This window comes from Lissotriton helveticus, chromosome 12 (assembly GCF_964261635.1).
Source record: "Lissotriton helveticus chromosome 12, aLisHel1.1, whole genome shotgun sequence".
Lineage (NCBI taxonomy): Eukaryota > Metazoa > Chordata > Amphibia > Caudata > Salamandridae > Lissotriton > Lissotriton helveticus.
Window position 1 is genome coordinate 854900421 of NC_136073.1, and position 24994 is coordinate 854925414.

Here is a 24994-nt window from a genome sequence, read left to right on the forward strand (position 1 = left end):
TATGGTAATGGTGCAGCGTGGCAATATGTATACTCTATGGTAATAGTGCATTGTGACAATGTGTACACTCTATGGTACTGGTGCACCATGGCAATGTGTACACTCTATGGTAAAAGTGCAATGCGGCAATGTGTACACTCAATGGTAATGGTGCAGCTTGGCAATGTGTATAGTATGTGGTAATGGTGCAGCATGGTAATGTGTACACTCTGGTAATTGTGCAATGTGGCAATGTGTACACTCTGTGGTAATGGTGCAATGTGTACACTCTATGGTAATGGTGCAATGTTGCACCATACATATACTCTATGGTAAAGTTGCAGTGTGGCAATGTGTACACTATATGGTAATGGTGCAGTGTGTATACTCTATGTAAAGATGCAGTGTGGCAATGTGTATATTCTATGGTAATGGTGCATTGCATCACTGTGTATTCGCTACAGGAATGCTTTAGTGTGGTAATGAGTAGTGGCAATGTGTATATTTTATGGGAAAGGTGCATTGTATCAATGTGTATTGGCAATTTGATACTGTATGGAAGTGTGTATTCTCTAACAGAATGCTTTAGAATGGTAATGAGTAGCGAAAATGTGTACATTATTCGGGAAAGGTGCACTGCGTCAATGTATAGTGTCAAGGCGATACTCTATGGGAAAGAGGCATTGAGACAATGTGTACTCTATGGCAATGCTTTAGTTTGTTAGAATGTGGTGGCAATGTGATGCTTGATGGTAATGGTGCAGTGTGGCAATGTGTATTCTCTATAGGAATGCCTTAGTGTGGTAAAGAGAAGTGGCAATGTCTATAATCTCTGGGAAAGGTGCACTGCATCACTATGCAGTGGCAATGTGATAATCTATGGGAAAGATGCATTGAGTCAATGTGTACTCTATGGGATTACTTTAGTGTGTTAGTGTTTGGTGGCAATGTGATACTTTATAGTAATGGTGCAGTGTTGCAATGTGTATTCTCTCTGCAAATGTTTTAGTAAGGTATGCATAGTGGCAATGTGCACACTCTATAGTAATGGTGCAGTGTGTACTATCTGTGCGAATGCTTTAGTGTGGTAATGTGTAATGGCAATGTGTACACTCTATGAGAAAGATGCATTGAGTTAATGTTTACTCTATGGGAATGTTTTAGTGTGTTAGTGTGTGGTGGCAATGAGATACTTTATAGTAATGGTGTAGTGTGGCAATGTGTATTCTCTTTGGAAACGCTTTAGTAAGATATGCATAGTGGCAATGTGCATACTCTATAGTAATGTGGTTATGTGGCAATGTGAACTATCTGCGAATGCTTCAGTGTGGTAATGTGTAGTGACAATGTGTACACTATGAGAAAGATGCATTCTGTCAGTGTGTATACTCTATGGAAATGCTGCAATATGGCAATGCTACTTCTTTATGTGAGTGCTGCATTGTGTCAAGGTGTGGCAGCAATGTGTATACTCTAACGGATGGCTGCAGCGTAGCAGTGTGCATTCTCAGTAGGAAGACTGCTTTGTGTTATTGTGCAGTGGCAATGTGTACACTGTAAGGTAAGAAACAATTGTGGAAATATGCGCACCCTGTGGTAAAGATGGCTTGTGTCAATATGCCGACACTATTGAAAAGATCGATTGTGTTGGTGTGTAACCACAGTCTTGAATTGTGTATTCTATTGATAGGTTAATCACCACATATGTTATTTCATGCAGGTATTCTGAAAACCTGGCTCGTGGGTGGGACTGGACACCAATGCTCTATGGAAAATGTGAACTCTGGAAATGTCGCGCAGAACAGGTGTGTACTCCCTTAGTTTGACAGAGTGCAGTGATGGAAATGCTTCCTTGGAAGGCCACTGACTGACATTGTATGTTCGCAGTGCTTTACATGGAAACATAGAAGTGTAGGTCCTCACTCTTTAGAGTACATGTTTGCTCCTGAGAAGTGCTGGTAGTCTCACATTTCAATATATTGCGGCAAGGCTGAGTAGTGCCAGTACTCTCCCATTTGAAAGTATTGTGCCGTATTCTCCCATTTAAATGTATTACGGCAGTGCTGAGAAGTGCTGTATTTTCCCATTTGAAAGTATTGCGGCAGTGCTGAGAAGTGCTGTATTTTCCCATTTGAATGTATTGTGGCAGTGCTGAGAAGTGCTGGTACTCTCCCATTTAAGTATATTGTGGCAGTGCTGAGAAGTGTATGTACTCTCCCATTTAAATGTATTCTGGCAGTGCTGAGAATGGCCTGTATTCTCCCATTTAAATGTATTGTAACAGCGCTGAGAATTGCAGGTACTCTCCCTTTCAAATTCAAGAAGTGCAGGTACTCAGTACCAGACAGTACCGGCCCATTTAAAGCACGCAGCTTGTGAAGATTTCCTGCAGAACCAGGGACCCCTGGAACCTGCCCAGTCCCTCCAATCCATCAACGTCCACCGTAGTCATTAATTAGCTAATTTACAGCAATCGACGAGCTGGGGCTTAGTTTAAATGACGAGCGCGAGCTCTCCTCGCCTCCTCCCACACCGAGGAAGCCGTCAAGTGTGAAATTACACAACGATTTATAAAAAGGGGGTAACCCTGTGTCCCTCAGAACCTGGGTATAGGCGATTAACAAACAAAGCGGTTCTGTTGGGTAGCAAGAAAATTTCTTTGGAAAAGGCTTAGAACAGCTCAAAAGACAAGCAACAAGCACACAATCTCTGATATACAAAGTTTTTATATATATTAAAAACCGAACAAAGGACAATATCCAGAAATTAATTCATTTCCTTACATTCCTAGTAATTGCATAGACTTTGTGAAAAGGTGACAATGGTGATTAAAGTGACAAGTGTGATGTATACAGTGACACTTATATACACAACAATTATTTACAATAAAACCTTAAGGGGAAATGACCAGGGGCGGTGTGGGGTTGGTTTGGAGAGGAAGGGGGAAAAAAACGAGGTATTTTTTGTCGTTTAAGAGGCCAGTTTTTTCAAGTAGATATTCCAAGGAAAACAAAATGGTTATTGTCCAAGTTCCTGGAGTTTGTACTTGGCCAAAGAAAAAAGCGTCGACGTTTCGACCCTCGTTGCACCCCAGTTGGTGGTTGCGGCGGGTCTTTATCAAGACAGGGGAAGGGACGGGGACCGGTCAAATGGAGGACGTATTCCAGAAGGTAGCCCGATGGTCAACCTCCGATGCAGTATTTATCTGCAATTAAGCACAGCGACCAGGAAATGAGCGCCAAACCGAGCTGTCCGGGAGAAATGCTCGAGTTCGAGCATTTCTCCCGGACAGCTCGGTTTGGCGCTCATTTCCTGGTCGCTGTGCTTAATTGCAGATAAATACTGCATCGGAGGTTGACCATCGGGCTACCTTCTGGAATACGTCCTCCATTTGACCGGTCCCCGTCCCTTCCCCTGTCTTGATAAAGACCCGCCGCAACCACCAACTGGGGTGCAACGAGGGTCGAAACGTCGACGCTTTTTTCTTTGGCCAAGTACAAACTCCAGGAACTTGGACAATAACCATTTTGTTTTCCTTGGAATATCTACTTGAAAAAACTGGCCTCTTAAACGACAAAAAATACCTCGTTTTTTTCCCCCTTCCTCTCCAAACCAACCCCACACCGCCCCTGGTCATTTCCCCTTAAGGTTTTATTGTAAATAATTGTTGTGTATATAAGTGTCACTGTATACATCACACTTGTCACTTTAATCACCATTGTCACCTTTTCACAAAGTCTATGCAATTACTAGGAATGTAAGGAAATGAATTAATTTCTGGATATTGTCCTTTGTTCGGTTTTTAATATATATAAAAACTTTGTATATCAGAGATTGTGTGCTTGTTGCTTGTCTTTTGAGCTGTTCTAAGCCTTTTCCAAAGAAATGTTCTTGCTACCCAACAGAACCGCTTTGTTTGTTAATTGAAATTACACAACAGCACATCACTCCGGGAGGAAAGGGTGCCAGACCTGGGAGCTGGCGGGCTCAGCACTTAACCCCTTGGATAGCCGTGTACTTCTGTGTTTGTCATAATGTCACACCCACAGTCAGCCCATATTCTTGTTGACCAACCAGGAGCCTCCTACTCTGACTGGTCCATGCCGCACTCCTACGTCAGCCTAGCAGCCCTCGACCAGACAATTCCAAGAATACAAAATCAATCAATCAAATAATTTGTAAAGCGCACTGCTTACCCGCAAGGGTTTCAAGGCGCTGAGGGTGGGGAGTGGGGGGGGGGGTTGCTGTTGCTACTGGTCGAACAGCCAGGTCTTGAGTCGTCTCCTGAAGGTTAGAAGGTCTTCGGTTTGTCGTAGGTTGAGGGGGAGGGTGTTCCAGGTCTCGGCGGCGATGTGGTAGAAGGATCTGCCTCCAGCTGTGGTTCTACGGATGCGGGGGACGGTGGAGATTCCTGTTGGGTACGTAGAAGGAGAGTCGACTGTTGAGATAGCTGGCCCGTTCTTGTGGAGTGCCTTGTGTGCGTGAACAATATAAGACACACGTCAGTCGCAACAGAGCAGGTCCACACCCAGGCCCAGACTGGCCGTTGCGGGCATCGGGCAATCCCCCGGAGCGCTGCAAGGGTGGGGGCCGTTTTTGGGCCCCTGGGGGCCGTTTTTGTTACAGGGCTGTTTTCGAAGCGTTGCTGCAAAAACGGCCCTGCAACAAAATCGGCCGAAAACCGGCCCCGGCAAAGAGCTCGGCGGCACCCCCATTCCTCCCGGGGGGTGGGGGGGGCGGTCGACCACTTTGCCAGGGCCGGTTTTGATTTCCAGTCCGGCCCTGCCCACACCACACACCCCGTAGCCGCCAAGCAGCCCTCGACCAGACAAGCCTACGATGCATCACAATACATAACACTTATCGGTGCAGCATAGCAGCTCTCAATCAAACCACCCCCCCCTGTAGAAGCCGCCTTAATAACGTGATACCAAATGTCTACTTTAAAGGCCTGTAGAACGTTGACACAAAATAATTAATTAAATGTTTCTGAAGCTGCTGAAAGTAAAGATGCTTTTGTAATGGCTTGCTCAAGAACCACATTCAGACAGTACATGATGCTAGCTTAGCCGCAAGCGCTTGGGCACACCATATGTGGAAATAGCGAGGTCTACGTGCCCTTCACCAGACCAGATGTTGCCAAGTCACTTCTGTAGAAATTACCGTTTCTGGTACATTGCATTAGTTTAGACAGTCCCATAATGTCACGAACTTAGATCACAGGGGTAGCAACAAGTCACACCTCCTCAGACCATGCAGGTATCATGCAGTGTTGGCCTCTTCTGTTTGGCCCAGTATTCTATACTTGTGTAACTTGCTGAGGCTACTGATGGGCAGAAGCCGCCCCTTTGCTTAATTTCTGAAGAAGTCACATCATTCTGTAATTTTACTGAATATATTTGCATTTGCTTTCCTCTTGTGGTTTGTATCAATAAAAGTTGTCAGAAACCTCCCCTCTTCGGACACTCAGTGGCTATGCTGACTGTCTCCGTGCTGCACGTATTTGCATTATCTTGTCTTCTATAATAGATTTTCTTTATCACATGTGCTGATTGCTATTATTTCAATTAGGCTTCTACACCCCCACTCCTCACACACACACCATCACTCAAGTAGTCCCATCATGATACTCTTCCATGCAGCAACACAGCCCTCAGGCTCAAAATCACACATGGTACGGCAATGATGCCAAGCGGCTCTGACAGCAAAGATACCCTCAATCAGGCTAGTCCACATCATACACACATGTAAACCACTGGTGGCAAGCAACTCTGACAGCAAAGATGCCCTCAATCAGGCTAGTCCACATAACACACACAGGTACACAATTGGTGGCAAGCAACTCTGACAACAAAGATACCCTCAACCAGGCTAGTCTACAACACACACAGGTGCACCAATGTTGGCAAGCATTGTTGGCAACAATGTTGGCAACAACTGCTTGCAGTCAAGGCCTGGACAGTTTGCGGAGTTCTGCTACGCGTGACTGTTTGAAGTGCCGTAAAAACAATGCCGCACGCCGTGGAGTTCCGCAAGTGGCGGAGTAAGGTAAGTTGCGCTGCTCATGCAGATTTTTAGCGCCGGGAATTTGTTCCACGCTGTAAAATCAGCGCGAACAACACACGCAGCACAAGAGGGCGCTGCTTCTTTCTGCCTCTCGAGTAGATTTTCTACTCGAGCGGCAGCTTCCCCAATGCGAGAGACAGGTTTCTCCGCGTGAGCGGTTCCGACCCGCTGCATCTTCCCGGGTTGAGAAATCTCGCTGCGAGGTGGTCTAGCGTATGATTTACCCGGCTCGCGCTTGCGCAAGAGGAAGAACTCTGCTTTATGTCGCTACATGGAGTTTTTCAGAGCTCTGTGCTCTACGCGAAGTGGGCAAAACTCTGCAAGTGGAGCAGAATTTTACTCCTAGGTCTAATGCAGACGTATAATTTAAGATTCATGAGCATGCAAATGAGCTTTTAGATGCCCGGCACTCAAAAAACACACTCCTCAGAATGAATGAAAACGTATATTTGGCGTGAAAGAAATTCCTGTTAATAATGCCATATGATTATTATATTATTATATTCCCAGCACATGGTGGGGGTAGTGGAAGGCTCTTGGAATTATGAAAAGTCACTAGATTAAGTAGATTGAAAGATCACCCAAAAGTAATAAACTAAACTAAACCAAACCCCACTAAACTAAAAGAAAATAAATGTAATTGCTCAACTTTTTTCGGAAATTTAGCGCATATGCAAAAATCGTATGAATGAGCCCGTAGCTCGCACTGAGCTAGAATCTACCATAACTAAGGTGTCCATAACTGCTAAAACATAAGTTACTCATTTCTTCACTGGCACAGCACAAAAGACTTTGTGATAATGCATGCACTTTGTTTTTCCTCACTCTCATCATTCCTACTGCAATCTCTGTTTTTTTTTTTACTATCCAGAATTTAGACCCGAACCATCAAAAATTTCCCAGTAAACTCGAAATGACGGAAAGTCCGCTATAGATGTTTTCCACCTGTTTTAGCAAAACTCTTTTCTAAGTGGTTATCTCTGTCACTGCATGAAAAATTAAAATGCTCTCAGGGGCTTTCTTACCAGATGTTTCTGAGTTAAGACTTGTGTACTCTGAACGTTCAGACATTTTCATCTTGTAACTTGCGAGGTTCAAGTTCACAGTTTATCGTGTTTAACACAGGTTACTTGTTTCACATTTTAAAATATGTATTTCCCTGGGTGTCTTTAAACCTGTGTATGGAGGGCCAGGAGCTCAGAGTCCATGACAGGTTTCAAAGTTTTCCCGATGAATGTACATACAATTAATATATTTGTGAAAAACAAGGACCCCCTGAACCATAAATACTGTGATTCCTAGGACAGGGATAAACTGCTTGAAAAGTATCGTTCCTAGGCAATCTAGAATACTAAAGTCAAGATCAATAATAAAATACAACAGTATGCAATATGCAAAGAATGTAAACAGGCACAACGTGCAAAATATATTCTGATTTAATAGATTTTTTTAAAAATTCCCTTAATAGGAATTACATGACACATTTTAATGACTCTATATTTATACACAGTTTTGTATTCTCTATAAGTACAATCTTAAAAAACAACCATAAAAAAGTGGCAATAAATCTCAATACTGTCTCGACACACGTTTCGGCGTACAACACGCCTTCTTCAGGAAATAGCCACAATGTATTGCGTAAATTAATAAAATACATAGTTTAAAATCACCAACTTATTGTATGTTTTTAGCAAATCACAGTTTTAATCTGTCAAAATACAAACACAATTAATATAAACAGAAATGACTTACACAGCTTGTGGTTTCCTTAAACATATAGCATGGATTTCTGAACTAATAATCAGGGCCACTGTTATTATGCAGCAGAGGAGGACTAAATATGCGGCACAGTTGACTAAATTATGTGGCAATAAAGCAAAATTATGCAGTGTAATGCAGCATATTTTATTATATTATTACTTCATTACTTTGTCATTATTACACATGTTAACAGTGTCTGAGGGAAGGTTTCACCTTATTAACCGCATGCATGCGGGCGGAATTCCGCTCGCACGCTGAGATATGCGAAAGCGCATGTTACGTGACGAGCTGGGCTCGTCATCAGCGTAGCAGGAGGCTACCTCATGACGAGCCCAGCTCGTCATCAGCGTCGAAGGGGTTAATACCAGTCTGACAACCAATACAGCAAGGGGCAACAGAACGGTGACCAGTCAACCTTTGCAAAGGGCCTTCACTACATGGCAACATGCTTTGCTGCATTTTAGTAGCTTTTAATTCATTTAATTTAGAAACAGTCTTTTTTGTTAGAATCTGCATATTAAGCAGGAGATGATACATTATGTGGCAAATCCATATTTATGCGAACATCTTCAGAATGGCATAATTCAAGTGGTCCTGCCAAGAATAGACACCTCTTGTTTAGTTGCTTACTTAAGTGACAATGCTTCAAAGGGTCTTGTTTGACCTATAAACCCATTCACTTGTATCTAGGCAGGGTCGGTGGTTCCATAATGCAAGTTAAGGTACCATGCTTAGGGCGCCATCTAGTCTTGGCACCAAATTACTACAAAAGGCCTGACAACGGGTTTTTCAGCGCCTGGAAAACACTCCAGCAGAAAAGGCACGCTGCACTGCGACTCCAAGTACTTTTCTGTAACCTGGTCGACGTGTCTGCTCATAATTTACTTTCTTAGCTCATTACTGAGGATCTCACACTGCTGTAGTGTGCTAACAGCGTTTCGACGCCTCGTCAGTGGTAGTAAGCACTATATAAATACAATTACAATGCTTTTTTTAATTAAAATGTTTATTTTTTATTTTACGGAGTTTTATATAGCGCAAACTTGACCCGGTATCGAGTATCAGAGTGCTTTACATAGCACCATTTGCGTTACATAAGGACACAATAATTAATTTTGTTAGGCACGGGAGATTAAGTGATTTGCCCAGAATCACAGGATTTTCAGCCTCATTGACGAGACTAGAACCCGGTTCCCCAGGTTGGAGGTCGACCGCCCTAGCCGTTAGGCCAACTCCTCTCCCCTAATACAATACAATACTGTGAGCTTCCACAGCAGCGTCTTTGCAATCTGCTATTGTGACTATCTACCTCCAGGTCATTACGGGGGCAGATTTAAGCCATGCACTTTTGTGTGTTAGCCTAATGCATTCTGGGTGTTGCAGTCTTGTTTTGCTTCCATGGTCCTAATTAGATTAACTCACTTGAACTCAATTATTTGTAGTTGAAAAGTTTAGGATTTGAAACAGTGTCAGCAAAGACCTGGAGTGAGGTGGTCACCCCACAGACAGCCTACTTTTTCTTTAACACATCTTCTGTACAATCGCTACAGCACCTTTTTTAGGTTTTGCCTACATGGCACTTGCACCATGCTTGTGAAATTTCTTTTAAAGGAAACACAAATCTTAAAAGGGGCTTAGAGCCTGCCCATTACTTACCTTTACTTACCATTGGATGGCTCCCATGTCACTCTTGTGTCCTTTCTTCCTGTTGGTCAGTGCCTCCTTCTACCTTGAGCTTCCTGGCTTCACTTCTTTGCCCTTGCTGTGGAGCTGGGACCAAGTACAGCTTCCGTCAGCCAGTGTCCTTCCACTGGCCGCGCACTTGTAACATATACTGCGCAGCAACCACATTAAGTTCATTGCTTGACTGTCCCTACTACCACCTAACTTCCATCGCTGCATGAAAACAGTTGCCCAGTGAATGCCAGTGAAGTTTTAACTTGTTCTTTATTGTAGCTAGAGGACTCTAGTGAGGCTGTAGTTTGTTCTTTTCGGACCCAGTGAATCTCCATACAGTTGCAGCTTCTTGTTCATTGCGTTTGTGTTAGTTGCGCCCAGAGAATTACAGTACAGTTGCGGCTTTGTGTTTATTGCGCCCAGTGAATTCCAGTACAGTTGCGTCTTCTTGTTTATTGCGCACACTGAATTCCAGTACAGTTGCGGCTTTGTGTTAGTTGCGCCCAGTGAATTCCAGTGCAGTTGCGGCTTTGTGTTTATTGCACCCAGTGAATTCCAGTACAGTTGCGTCTTCTTTTTTATTGCGCCCAGTGAATTCCAGTGCAGTTGCGGCTTTGTGTTTATTGCGCCTAGTGAATTCCAGTACTGTTGAGACTTTGTTTTTATTGCACCCAGTGAATTCCAGTGCAGTTGCAGCTTTGTGTTTATTGCGCCCAGTGAATTCCAGTGCAGTTGCAGCTTTGTGTTTATTGCGCCCAGTGAATTCCAGTACAGTTGCGTCTTCTTGTTTATTGCGCCCAGTGAATTCCAGTACAGTTGTGGCTTTGTGTTAGTTGCGCCCAGTGAATTCCAGTGCAGTTGCGGCTTTGTGTTTATTGCGCCCAGTGAATTCCAGTGCAGTTGAAACTCTGTTTCTTGTGCCCAGTGAATCCCAGTACAGTTCTGTGCCCAGTTAATTCCAGAAAAGTTACAGCTTGCTCCTATGATGCTCTCCGTATTCAGTTGAGCTTGTTTTGGTTTTGCCAGGTGACTTGTGCTGTACCCACAAACATGGCCCCTTTATTTCGGTCTCAGACACCCCTCTCTTGCATTTCGCCCTGCAGGCGCGTGCACTGCACAGTCACCAAGAGATGCCACCGCCCTACTGATTAATGCCTTGATTTAGCAGTCAATAATGTCTCACTAATGCACACACCCTGCTTCAGTAATTTGTGACAGATTGCTTCTGGAAAGTGATAGTCTGTGCTCCAAGTGCACGAGGAGACGCCTCTCTCAATGGCGGTGTTACCCCCCATTACACTGGCGCATCTGGGGTAAAAAGGCAACCGCCCCCTCCCTGCTCTTTATTCAGACTTCAACCGAATGTTGAGAAGATTAATCCCCCCCCACTGACCCCCTCCCACACAGAGAGCATCATCTCATTATTTTGCCAGTGCTGTGCAGCTTTCATGCCCCACCCCCCCAAGCCGCCCCCATACAGCGATTGCACTTTTAATAATACATGGCGCCATGACAGGCATTCGGCTGAAATGATCATAATTTACAATTAAATGCTGCTTCTTACATGGGCTGGTGATGGCGGAGGGAGACAGGAGGCTTCGCGGAGGGAGCAGCGTGAGCTGAGCGCGCTCAGGGGCCATGGACCAGCACGCACAAAATTGTAGGTTTACTGCCAAAAATGTGATATTTGGTAAGAAAATAGTATACGCAGGTGAGGAAGTCATTTGCTTTTCTCTGGGACACTTGAAACTAGCCTGGAGTGAAATCGCCTTTAAAAAGAGTGAGTCTCACCCTAAATGAGTGACACTTGGGTTTTAGGGATATTGTCCAGAGTACTGGGTGCACACAGAGTAGCCATGGAGAGGTCAGGCAGGAAGGGCTACCCACCAGCCTGGAGAGAAGCAGGGTGCCACTTTCAGTGCCAGTCTCATGAGTCTTAGGGAGGATAGAGAGATTGTTGCAGTGAGTCACTGGTCCTCAAAAAGGGTATCCTGCCCAGTGCCACTCACTGGGCCAACATGCAGGGTAAGGTCGTGGCATCCAGTGCCAGCCACCTGAGACTCTGGCAGTGTATGGTTGTGGCATCCAGTGCCAGCCACCTGGGACTCTGGCAGGGTAAGGTTGTGGCATCCAGTGCCAGCCACATGAGACTCTGGCAGGGTAAGGTTGTGGCATCCAGTGCCAGTCACCTGAGACTCTGGCAGGGTAAGGTTGTGGCATCCAGTGCCAGCCACCTGGAACTCTGGCAGGGTAAGGTTGTGGCATCCAGTGCCAGCCACCTGGGACTCTGGCAGGGTAAGGTTGTGGCATCCAGTGCAGCCACCTGGGACTCTGGCAGGGTATGGAGAGCCCGACTCTGGCAGGGTACGGTTGTGGCATCCAGTGCCAGCCACCTGGGACTCTGGCAGGGTATGGAGAGCCAGACCTCTGGCAGGGTAAGGTTGTGGCATCCAGTGCAGCCACCTGAGACTCAGGCAGGGTAAGGTTTTGGCACCCAGTGCCAGTCACCTGAGACTCTGGCAGGGAATGGTTGTGGCATCCAGTGCCAGCCACCTGCGACTTAGGCAGGGAATGGTTGTGGCATCCAGTGCCAGCCACCTGAGACTCTGGCAGGGAATGGTTGTGGCATCCAGTGCCAGCCACCTGCGACTCTGGCAGGGTAAGGTTGTGGCATCCAGTGCCAGTCACCTGAGACTCTGGCAGGGAATGGTTGTGGCATCCAGTGCCAGCCATATGAGACTCTGGCAGGGTAAGGTTGTGGCATCCAGTGCCAGTCACCTGAGACTCTGGCAGGGTACGGTTGTGGCATCCAGTGCCAGCCACCTGAGACTCTGGCAGGGTATGGAGAGCCAGACTCTGGCAGGGTATGGTTGTGGCATCCAGTGCCAGCCACCTGGGACTCTGGCAGGGTATGGAGAGCCAGACTCTGGCAGGGTAAGGTTGTGGCATCCAGTGCCAGTCACCTGGGCCACTGGCAGGGTTCGGCTGTCTGTGCCACTCTCTTGGGCTATTGTCATAAAATTGCACCAACTACCAATCCTGTGGCTCACAAGGCTTTGGAGTACACTGAGGGCAAGAGGGTTCAGCTGGGATGGGGAGAGGGGGGGCAAGTACCAAGGGAGGCCTGAGAGCCCAGCTCCTGGGCTGAGGTCTCTGATTGGTCAGTCGTTAGAGGCTTTAAGGCCCGTGTGTGACGGCCACAGGACGCAGAGCAGGCGTCGCAGAGTGGCTGAATGAAGCTGGCCCCGCTCCAGGGGCGCCGCTACCCCCCTCTGCCAAGCGTGCAATGGCCTCCTCCTCCCTTCCGGTCTGAGCTGCGCGCGAGAGCTCGTACGTGCCGCCGGGGAAGGCATCGCCCCAGCAACAGCTCGACGTCGCCACGTGACGTAGAGTGGGTCCTGCGCGAGCTGCGTCCGCAGGAGCTGCAGGGCCCAGCAGGAGCTATGCACCCTGTGGGAGCTTAACTTGAGGCGGGGGGTGGGGGAGCGCTGGGGACTGGAGAGGAGAGAAGGCAGGACCAGGAGGCATGGCAGGCACTGCACACTATAGGAAGTGAGTCTTTCTTTCTTTCTCTCTCCCTCTCTCTCTCTCTCTCTCTTTCTTTCTTTCTTTTTCTCTCTTTCTTTCTTTCTTTTTCTCTCTCTCTCTCCCTCTCTTTCTCTCTTTCTCTCTTTCTTTCTTTCTTTCTTTTTCTCTCTCCCTCCCTCTCTTTCTTTCTTTCTTTCTCTCTCTTTCTCTCTCTCTCTTTCTTTCTTTCTCTCTCTCTTTCTTTCTTTTTCTCTCTCCATCTCTTTCTCTCTCTCTCTCTCTTTCTTTCTTTTTCTCTCTCTCTCTCCCTCTCTTTCTTTCTTTCTTTCTCTCTCTCTCTCTTTCTTTCTCTCTCTCTCTTTCTTTCATTCTTTCTTCCTTTCTCTCTCCCTCTCTCCCTCTCTCCCTCTTTTTTCTCTCTCTCTCTTTCTTTCTTTCTTTCTTTCTTTCTTTCTTTCTTTCTTTCTTTCTTTCTTTCTTTCTTTCTTTCTTTCCCATGGACGTCTACTACAAGAACTGGGGAGGCGCGAGGGCTGGAGACATGGTAAGGGACATGGCAGGAACCTAACAATGACTATGCAGGAGCTAGGGACACGTAAAGAACACCAACACTGCAGGAACTGCACAGACTGCAGGGGCTGGGGGCAAGGCAGGAGCTGGAGACACCGCTGGAACTTGGAACCTGCAGGAGTGAGACTCTGTATGGATCTAGGGGCAAGACAGGAGCCCGGGACATGGAAGGAACATAAGTGCAGGTAGGGAGACCACCTCACTCCAGGTCATTACATGCAGTCTCTCCAGTCCTGACCTTTTCACCTACAAATCATTCATTTTTTGATGTTTTCTAATGAAAGCAAAATAAGTCTACAGCACCCAGAATGCATTAGGCTATAATACAAACTCCAGAGCTGGAATCAGCACTCAAAATGACCTGGAATGAAGTGGTCATCCCAAATATAGATAAAATATTAAACATACGGCAGGAATTGGGGCAAGGCAGAAGCCAGGGAAAAATATAATCATAATATCATTTATAAACATGTATATACACAGAGTGCCTTTTCAACCATTATTCTTTACTAGTGTTGTTTACATGTTACTTCCACCCACTGCAGCCTACAGCATGGGCCAACGGGGCAGCCCACTTTAGCCATTGGTTTTCGTCACTGTGAATGGCAACATTTTGCTCTTGCACTTCTGCAAATCCACCTAGAAAGTAGTGTACTTTAGTGTCAGGTCTGGTAGGCCAATCTGGGCTTTAATTTCTTGTTTTTTATTACATTTTGGAAATACTCATTGTTTACCTTTTTTTGTGCACATCACACATTTAGGGCCTTATTACGATGCTGGTTGGACTGACCCGTCTGACTGCTGCGGCTTCGATCCAATTCTGGCCGCCGAGGCCAGGTAAAGTCCCCGTCGCTGTATGACTCGAGACAGGCAGTCAAACCGTCATGGTCGGCTCGTTGGAAAGCCACATCATAATCACGACGGAGGTCGGAAATCTCTGTCCTGCCCTATGGATGCTGTTCTCTCCCCGGCCGCCATTTCAGCGGTCAGAGAAAGGCTGTCGGAGTCAGTGGTCCTTCAGCAGTCGGTTGGAGTACAAGAGGCATGCATTGTAATCCGGTGGTCGGACCAACCATTTCTGATTAGACCGCGGCAGTTGGACCGTCTCCAACAGGACCTCGAAGACGGTCCGACCGGCATCGTAATAAGGCCCTTAAAATCTATTGGAGATATAAATATATTTATTTTATAGGGAAAAAAAGCAGGGTGGCCAATGGCAGGCTTAAAGACTTTTCCAATGTTTGTTTTCCTAGGGACTGAGCAACTTGCTACATCCCCCTCAGGTATATATTTATGATTCTTGTAGTGCGCGTTAGTGTGGGTATCACATTTACTATACTTAGGAACAGAGTATCTATGCTCATGGTACATTGCATCTGGTTGGACCTTTCCCTTTATCTTGTGTTATGTCCTGAGCATCTCTCTATGGACCATATGTAGGTAATCCAAATTTACCGATTCTAAAATACTGAATTTTACCGATTCGGTATTTCAGAATCGGTAAATGGTATGTAGGTATTGATTCGGTAAATTTGACCGAATCTGTAAAATTCTGTAAATACCGATTCGGTATTTACCGATTCAATAATTCCCATTCATTCCTATGGGCCTGGAGGCCCATAGGAATGAATGGGAAGCCATTCACTATTACCGATTCGGTAAATACCGAATCGGTAATAGGGGGTGCATATTCAAGGGTGGCAGGGTGTCACATTGACACCCTGCTGCACCCCTGAATCGTGCATGTGTGCACATGTGGCACACATACATGTCTGCCATATGGCACTTTTGGAAAAGCACAAATGTGCTTTTTCAAAGGTTTTCGATATTTACCACCAACTTTTAGTTGGTGGTAAATACCGAATCCTTAACTCAGAAATGCACTCACTTGAGTGCTCCCTACATTACGGATTCGATAATTTACCGAATCGGTATTTTAAGGATTCCGTCATTTACCGATTCCTTAAATTACCGATTCAGTAAATTACCGAATTCTTAAATTTGGCCCCTACATCTCAAATGCCTAATACCGGTCGGTAACGGCCAAAAGATGGTAATTTCGGCAGTTACCGACCAGTATTGGGCTACCTACATATGGCCCTATATTCCTTGTGAAACACATTGAGGTGCATCTCACAACTAGTTTTCTAGGAACCAAGTAACTGTCTGCATCTGGAAGTTCCACAACTACATTGACCTCTTAGCTTAACTAAGTTAGTTGTTTCAGTTATTTAACTAAGAAAACTGCAGTTTACCTCCTCATTCTCCTGATGTTCCTAAACTTGATTAAAATAAGAAATCCTGCAACAAACATACTAACACCCTCACTACTCTCAGGCCAGTGTTTTATCCTTTACATTTAAAGGAAGGTATGTTTCCTGTCTTAAAGCCAGGCATGGTTCTTCCGCTATGGCGAAGGAGCGATGCCCTACTGCTAAAACGCAGCAGTAGGAAGCAAAATAAAATGACAATAAAACTAGTTTATTCTCATTTTATTTTTACTTCCAGCCCACCGACTCGGGCGGGGCCCGGCAGCAGCGCTACACAGCAGGGGGAGTGGTGGTAGGGCGGCATTAAAAGTGCGCATGTGGGTTTGGTCGGCCGTCCACAGCTGGCCAAAATAACGTGCCACTTGGATATCTCCAGACTGTTCCCTTGGAGATATCCTAGTGCTCAGGGACACAGGCTCCATGACCCTGCTGGAGCGCAGAATGGGCCTGCTCCGCCCAATCCCAGCGTTTCTCTCATACTGAGTGAACCGCGGGGATTGGATGGGGTTTGGGAGACTGCCCATGGGAATTGTATGCCATTGGGATGGGAGCAGGGAAGCAGTGGAGCAGCGTGGCGCAGGAGGAGAAGATTGCAGCGGCTGGCCGGAAAGGGAGTTTCTATTTTTATTATTGTATTTTTTTCTTTCCCGCCCCCACCACCGATTGACAGCAGATGCCCCTGCTTAAAAAATAGGCTTTTTCTCTGTGTTTATTGGTGTCACGTAAATCACAATAATACTTTTTAGGACACTAGTGCTATATAAAACTGTATCAGGGCACAAGTCCTAAAAAAAGAAGTGGGGGAACGCTGTCACTGGAGTAACATCACGACAGGAAGTGACGTCACGAAATGTGGCTTGCACCTTCGGGCTCATTGCCTCCCCTCGCTCACCCCTTAGATGCGATTGCATCTGAGAAGTCAGCGCGCATGCAGAGTGCTGTGAGCTCCGATCTCGTCCCAGAGAGGCCAAAGAGTGAAGTACAGCTGTTTAGCAGGGGAGACGGCGTCTACCCGGTAAAATAAGTGGGGGGACGCCGTCCACCCGCGTTGTCCCCCCGACTCGAGCCCTGAACTGTATACTTGGGCCTTGCTTAGAACAGAAAAGGCTTTGGTAAAACTATATTGGTGGCTGTCTGTAATACTTCGACAATTGCTAAAAAGAGAGAAAAAAACCATAAATTCAAAATCACCAGCCACCCCACTTCCCCACTCCTTTCTCTCAGTGACCAATTGGCTGTCCCCAAAATCCCACTAGCCTATGGGATTCAAAGAACTCACGGAGCGCTTCATTGTGCAAACTTTAACCCGTTCCATGCTGAGGACGGCACTTGCCCGTCCGACGTCACAGGGGGCGTGAGTGGAGGACGGCCGGGGGCTGTCTGAAACACGCCCACTCCATAAATCACCCGCACCGCGGCAGAATACGCAGAATACGCGCTGTGGTCAGTGGGTTAAAAAGGAAGTCCATATACACATGTGGTGGGCATAACTCACGTAATTTGCTATAGCGTAAGAGAAACGCGGAATTAACGAAATTACTCAGTGTCATTAAAATTTCACACAATGCTAATATGCACATTGTACCATATATGACATAGGAACTCAACATACTTAATGATATGCGTAGTCGAAATAGACCGTCTCTCCAAACATAACCACATAGAATGTTTTGAAAACATAATGGCATTTTAATTATAGCATTCTGCATCAAATGGCCTGCTATTACTTTGAAGCAAGGGATTAAAATGCATTTTTGATTCATCAACAGATTACGCCGTTACTAAGGCACTTCTAAGTTTCCATTCAATGTTTGGAGCCGGGGACACGATGCAATAAAATGTGCTAACATTGCCTTTTGTCATCACAACTAATGTAATTTACAGTTGCTGCTAAGTACTTAATGCTCATTGCAACCAGCCAAGGAATGTATGTGGTAAAAGTTCTTACAAGGCTGTTATCAATTAGGTGGTTACCCTGTGTTCCTCAGAAACTTGGCTCGTAATACTGCATCTAACAAAGCGGTTCTGTCTTATTCACTTATTGTGTATACAAAGAAAACACAATTATTCAAAACCACACACAGGAGTAAAAAGTCATAGATGCCAATTTACGAAAACATTGCACCAATCAAGTTTACAATGATTTCAGCTGAGGTGGTCCGTGATGAATATATGATGATACAACGAATTCCGTTGCAACGCATGCCTTTACCACGCATGCGTTACAACGGAATTCGTTTACCACGGATAAACTTTTACTCGAATAATTGCGTGGTGACGTCATACGTCGTTAAGAGAAAACGGCATTTTTTCCCGATTTCTCTTAAACGACGCTGACGCCGACGTGACATATGGTGAGTTGTTTTATTTGGGGGGGAGACCCCCCCAAGTCCCCCTCTTTTTATTTTTACCTTTACCACATATGCCTTTACTACAAACATCGTAGTAAAGGTATGCGTGGTAAAGGCATTAGTGGTAACCACGCATGCGTTGTACTGCATGCGTGGTTAAAGATTTCGGGGAAACGGCTTCGTTGTAAAGGCCGTTTCCCGTCCGTGATAAGTGCAAAAGTGCTCGTTCACAGCACACTGGTGAGCATGCACGACTAGTGCACCAACTTACCCTAATATTGTCGGGTTCTAAAGCAAGCAGTGACACTGGGGCGAATCACTCCTGTAGTCGCACACTTGTGGAAAAAAAGAGGGGTAAAATGTATCGAATGTTTAAAATGTAAGAACTGGGAGCATAAAATATCACTAACTAGGATAGTCCCTACCTTCTACTTAGGTGCTGTTGTGTCTTGTATTGGTCCGACTGTAATATCGGAGGGGACTGCTCTGATTTCTTTGCATCTTATGGACTCCTAAAAGAAAACAGGACTTTATGTCATAATCACCAACTCTGAAGGGATACAGCTATCTAAACACAAAATATAGGTGTTTAGCTCTTCCACTGTAAAAAATATTTTGTATTTCTTTCCTGACTCAAGGATGTTAATCTTTCATTATGCAGAGGAGAAGTCAGTCTATTTTGAGAAGCCTAAAATCCCAAAATTCTTTCTCCTGCCCCTCTACTCTGATTTTGGCATGCTTCATATTTGTTGTGAAAGTGACTTGTCAAATAAAATAAAACATTTATTTTGAATACTTAGGGCTTCGCCATATCCACCCCGTCATATTCCCTCCCCATGAATTTTGTGCACAATCAACACTGTTCTGTGGCAATTTTACTGTTTATGCACTTTCTACATGTAAGATGTGCCCTTTGTTTGGTATTTCAAAATAGAAACAGTTCACTCATTTAACAAAGCCATGAAAATTAACATGTATAAAACTGAGCCCTGTGCAACATAGAAAGCTGCAATAAATGGAGGACGCTAATCAAACATCTTACCAAAATGTTGAGATGTTGACTTAAGTACTAAATACCAAGAGCTTAGATGTTACAAATCACTCTACATGAAAAAGAGTAAACAACCCGCTTATCAGAACATATATTGAACATGATAACAATTTTTCTTATTCTGTTTGAAACAATTTTTGTCCAGCCAGGAAATTTGGTCAACTTATGCATGATGCCAATACTTGGCTAACTATTTCCAAAAACCCTGCCTGTACATCCCCATCGGCTAGCCATTCAAACAATTTTTAAAAAACACATTCATGCTGTAGAAAAAAATCTTTAGTGCTCACCAGACCCCAGAAACCAGTCAATAACAATGGAAGGAGCAAATTCATTCCATAGAAATCCCACTTCCCAAATAAATATTGAAAATCCAGCTATGGTGAAATCCAGGAGTCTCTGAACCAACATTCCCCTCCAGACTATGTACTAATTAATCCTCAGTCGTGTTTATTGCACTAGTCTACAGAGATGCCCTCAACCCAAATATGTCATGGCGGTCTAGGTTGACAGCGACATCAGCAAACATGGTGGCAGTCTGGCAACCCAGAGTCTATTGACTTTACATCATAGGAATGAGCAGTTTGCATAAGAAACAAATGGATTTCTTCTCGAAAATTGAATTTTGACCACATCTTCACCCTGCAGACTCTGAAGCAAGTGAAGAGCACAAACAGAGGGGACATGTTTGCTTCTTCATGGACTTTTCAAAGAAAGTGTTTGTCTCATTCCAAAAAACACAGCCCCATCTCCCTTCTACTGCACCCAGCAAAAGTGATAATTTAATCAACCTTCAACTCAACAACCACCAGGAACTCTACAATCTTCTCGACGGCACCCAATTTGTCCTTTGCAGCAATCAAAGCACAGAGATAGCACTCATCATCGGCACAGATGAGATCCGCACCTTACTGGACCGAGGAGAAACAGCTTCCCTCGTAATGCTGGACCTTTCTGCTGCATTGAACACCGTGTCGCATGCCAGCCTCATCGAAAGACTACACGCTAAAGACATCCAAGGTCCAGCTCTGAAATGGATTTGTTTCTTCCTCATAGAGAGAACACAGTCGGACACCCTACCTATACATCAGAACCCAAAGTCTAGATCTGCAGAGTCCCTCAAGGATCATGTGTCAGCCCTACCCTATTCAACATTTATGTAACACCACTCACCAATGTCATCAGAGCTCACAGCATCTCCATTAATTCCTATGCCGATCCCACCCAGCTCATCCGCTCTATGACTGACCAGCCTTCCAAACCCAGATCCAACTTCACCAAATGCATGACCTGCCTAGCAGAATGGATGAAATCCACCTGCCTGAAACTCAACTCAGACAAGACAAAACTGTTGATATTTAGGAAAAAGAACACCCCTGGGGCTCCATCATGTGGCCGTCAGAGTTTGGCCCAACGCCTACACCCTCCAACCATGCAAGAAACATGGGAATCATCTTAGATATGGTCTCACAGGTGAATGCCGTCAGCTCCTCCTGTATCTGCATACTTCGCATCCTCATAAAAATAGTCAAATGGATTCCCAAAAGCACCAAGCGTACTGTCACTCAAGCCCTAGTTACTTACAGACTGGAATATGGCAGCGCACTCTATGTCAGAATCTTTAACCACATTCTCTACTCATTTCAGACCATCCAGACGCCGCAGCTCGACTCATCCTGGCCCTCACAGGGTGCACACATATCATGCCACACCTCAGAGAACTCCACTGGTTACCGATTCACAAACACTGCTAATTTAAAACTCCTCACACATGCATACAAGGCACCACACAACACTGGACCAGCATGCCTCAGTTGCCAATTTCACTTCCACCAACCCACCAGACACCTATGCTCTGCCTCACTCTATCTTTCACGCCCCTTGTATCCGCAAAAAGAGAACAGGTGGCCAAGCCTTCTCCTACATCGCACCCCAAACATGGAACAGCCTCCCTCCACACATAAGGGCCTCCTCCTCGCTTCTTAAGTTCCTCAAAAATCTGAAGACCTGAGTCTTCAACTAACCCTCAACAGATTACCTATACACCTGCTCCAGCACCGGGATACCATGCAGGTGATAAGTCGCGCTCAACAAATCCAAATAACACAGCATAACCAGGACAAGAGCATGAATTTACTGCACGCCTGGAAAAGATTTGGTTAATAACGTGTGTGCTACAACCTTATTAAGCACCATTGCATATAGTATAACATAGTGCAACACACCCAAATATACCACAACATAACACACTATAAACTGGAGGAGCCCTGTGACCAAAATCAGTTTATTTAGACCCTTGTGATAGTGCAAAAACAGGTGCAAATGGTGTGTTCTCTTTTTACCACTAACACATCTTAAAAGCAGAGTGCACCTCTCAATCCCATTGTGTGTTCACATTTACCACCAGCTTATAATTGGGTCAACTAAAAGAACAAACTGGGAGTAATAAAATGTGCAATGGGTGCAAATATCATTTGTGTGTACGCATAATGTAAATTCTGCACAAACACTTGAAACACACTTGGTACAAATGTAGTTGGCATCAGAGTTTTCGAGCACCGATTTTGCGCACAGGATTAAATGTTTGCGAAACTCGTTGGCCTCAAATGTGTGTACCCTCATATCTGAGGGAATGCCTTTTAAAGCGCATATCAGAGTTACGAATTCTGAATCAAACACTGTACACCCACAATTTTCCACAGGTATGTTTAGAAAGATCAAACCTGTTATTGATTGGTGAAAATGACTCGTAACTACCAGGAAATGGGGATTTTGGTGCTGGCAGCATTGCTGGTCTCTGTTTGAGGTTGTGTTGTTGAGTTAGGTTGCGTTGAATGGGTGTGGTGTTACTTTGTTGTGATCTGTTGCATGTAAAATGTAAATGTAAATCTGTATTTGTAAAGCGCAAACTACTCATCCTTACGGGTCTCAAGGCACTGGGGCCATTATGGAAATGAAGTGAGCTATTGCCCAGAGTCACATGGTGCTGAGCTGAGCTGCCACCGGAGCCGGGATCGAACCATGAACCTTGTGCTCCGAAGTCAGCTGCCCTGGCCGCTGCACCACACCTCTCCTTGTGCTGTGGTTGTGTCTACAGTGTTGTATTTAGTAGTGCATAATTGTGTCATGTTGTGGCATATTGCACTGATATTGTGTTGTGCTCTAGTTGTATTGTTGTTATGTTGCATTGTATTAACCCCTTGCGTGCGTCAGACGGCCGCCGGCCATCCGACGTCACGGTGGGCGTGTGCGGAGGACGGCCGGGGGGCTGTCTGCACCACGCCCACGCCATAAATCACCCGCATCGCGGCTACATTTTCGCCGCGGTCAAGGGGTTAATGGACACTTTTCAGGGCTCTGTTGCACTCCTGTAGATCTGCGCTATACAACTTCTACGACATATATACATAAGTTGAGGTTGTTTGGCTTCAATATGTTATGTTGTGCTATTTTGTGGTGTATGTGAATATTGCCGCTTCAATGTACATATGGGCATTTATAAAGAGGGATTTAATCAAGCAAACATAACTTTACCAAGCATCACATGTATATAAATAAATATATATTTATATATCGAAAGAGAGAGAGAAAATATATATTTATATATAATGTATACATCATTTACATTATGCTATTAAAAAACAGTCCCTTCCATCCTTCCCATCGTGTGTCTCTTCCCCCCCCCCCCCCCGCCCCCCATTCCATGAAAGTTGCAGGAAAAAGAAACCATCTACCAGAGTCAAATGTCACATAGCATCACTTATCAAATCATTAACAACGCTCTAACCAGACAGCTAAACTAACAATGGGCTCCCCCTTTCATCATTTCAGTGATCCTAGTGTGTGGGAGAGAACTCTGGGGTCTACAACAAACAGTGAGTGCATACCCCAGGCCCAGACTGATGTCAGTCACCCCTAGAAACACCAGGACTCCCCAACCCCGCAAACAGATCCCACCCCGCCCTCCGACCTTGCCTGACCCCATTCATACATGCACTTCTTTGGGGGAATTCTCGCAGGAATTTTGGAGGGAGGGCTATCGAGCCTTGGTTGCCAACAGAACACGCTTCGCTTCAAAACAAAATGAAATGATCTGGGTTCCCATGGAGACCGTTTAGTCTCCCCCAACAGGGAGATTGACAGGCACTGAAATATCCGTATATTACAGAGTGCGCTGTAACAAGCAGCGCGCGCGAATAAACGGAGTAAAAACGGTATGGAGCAAGAATACAATTTCACAGCGGCAGAGTAATTATCTTTGGAGCAACATTTTCTCAAACTCAGCGGCGGTGAAAGGGACTCGGGTTCTGTTGTCAGAAGCTGTGGCCTTGGAAGGGTTCCTGGGGGAGGGGCGGGCCTTCAGAACAGCTGGAAGAGTCCAAACAAACCTGCCCTCTCCGGGCTCTGCAGCTTTACCACCGCCCTGGAAACCCTGTCAGACGGTGGTACTCTGATGAGTGAGCGGGAACATTTTTGTTGTAGCAGGAGTGTGCGGACCATGAGGTTTGTTGCATAGGACAGTGCGGTGTGTGGGGGGCCGTCAAGCCAGATGAGATGGTGTGGAGGAAACGTGTATTTGGGGCAGCACACAGCACTGGTTAATGTACTTTACACTTAGATATTGTATTGTATTGTAATTGTATTTATATAGCACGTACTACCCCTGACAAGGCGTCAAAGCGCTTTTTCGGCGAGTAGCACGCTACTCCGGGACCCACAGAGGGTTAGTGTTGAATTAATATAGTGAAACATGCAAGTACATTTTAAGTGGTGGATAGGTTAGTTAGTTATTTGGATTTGGAATGATAGCAGAAGGATAGAGGAGGAAAAAAGGTTTGTATTCATATAGCGCTTGTTACCCCTGATGGGGTGTTGAAGCACGCTACTCCGGAACCCATAAAGGATTAGTGGAGAATTAATATGGGGAGATATGAAAGTATTTCAGTGGTGGATATTAGTCAGTTACTTGGAGTGAGAAGGATAGCGGAGGGATAAAAGGGAAGAAATGTTTGCATTCATGTAGCACCTGTTACCCCTGATGGGTGTTGAAGCGCTTTTCTGGCGAGTAGCACGCCACTCCGGAACCCATAAAGAAATAGTGTTGAAAATTAGTATAGTAAAATATGAAGTAATTTCAATAGTGGATATGTTATTCAGTTATTTGAGTAGAGAAGGGTAGGTTGCGGGATAGAAGAGGGAAAGAGGTTTGTATTTATATAGCGCTTGCTACCTCTGATGGGGTTTTGAAGCGCAAGTAGCACGCTACTCTGGAACCCATAAGGATTAGTGTTGTGTGCCCGTAGAGAGGTAGAGAGTGGTAGAGGTAGAGAGAGGTTGCGGTAGAGAGAGGTAGAGAGGTAGAGGTAGAGGGGTAGAGGTAGACAGGTAGACAGGTAGAGGTAGAGAGAAAGAAGTAGAGAGAGGTAGAGAGTAGAGAGTGAGTAGTAGATATGCACCATCATTAATACGAAAGGGCACACCAGCACTCCCCTCCCCCCCCCCCCAACAAAAGGCACAACACACATCCCACACACTCACACAAGGTGTTCCTATGTCGCGTGGCTAGCCCTCTACTGCAGGTTTTCATGGTGATAAACATGTATGAGCGAGGGCAGTGGGTGGACAGAAAGTATTTTGTGAGGGAGACAAGAAAACACAACTAACAATGGCACGGGGTGGGCTCGGAAGCATCGAGCGATGCACCAGGAAGTCATGAGCACGTGACAGGAAGCCCCCCCCCC

At 45.4% G+C, this 24994-nt stretch overlaps 1 protein-coding gene across 2 annotated transcripts in view; it reads right to left on the reverse strand.

Annotated features, from left to right (window-relative positions):
• The window catches only part of SEMA6B (semaphorin 6B), a 290743-nt gene that overhangs the window by 131828 nt on the left and 133921 nt on the right, over window positions 1-24994 (reverse strand). The window contains exon 1 of one of the 2 annotated variants that reach the window (XM_078669949.1): window positions 18628-18715. The exons of the other annotated variant lie outside the window; for it this stretch is intronic. The gene's annotated coding sequence lies outside the window, so the exon portion shown is untranslated. Of the gene's footprint in view, window positions 1-18627; window positions 18716-24994 lie in introns of those variants that run through there. 2 annotated transcript variants of the gene reach the window in all.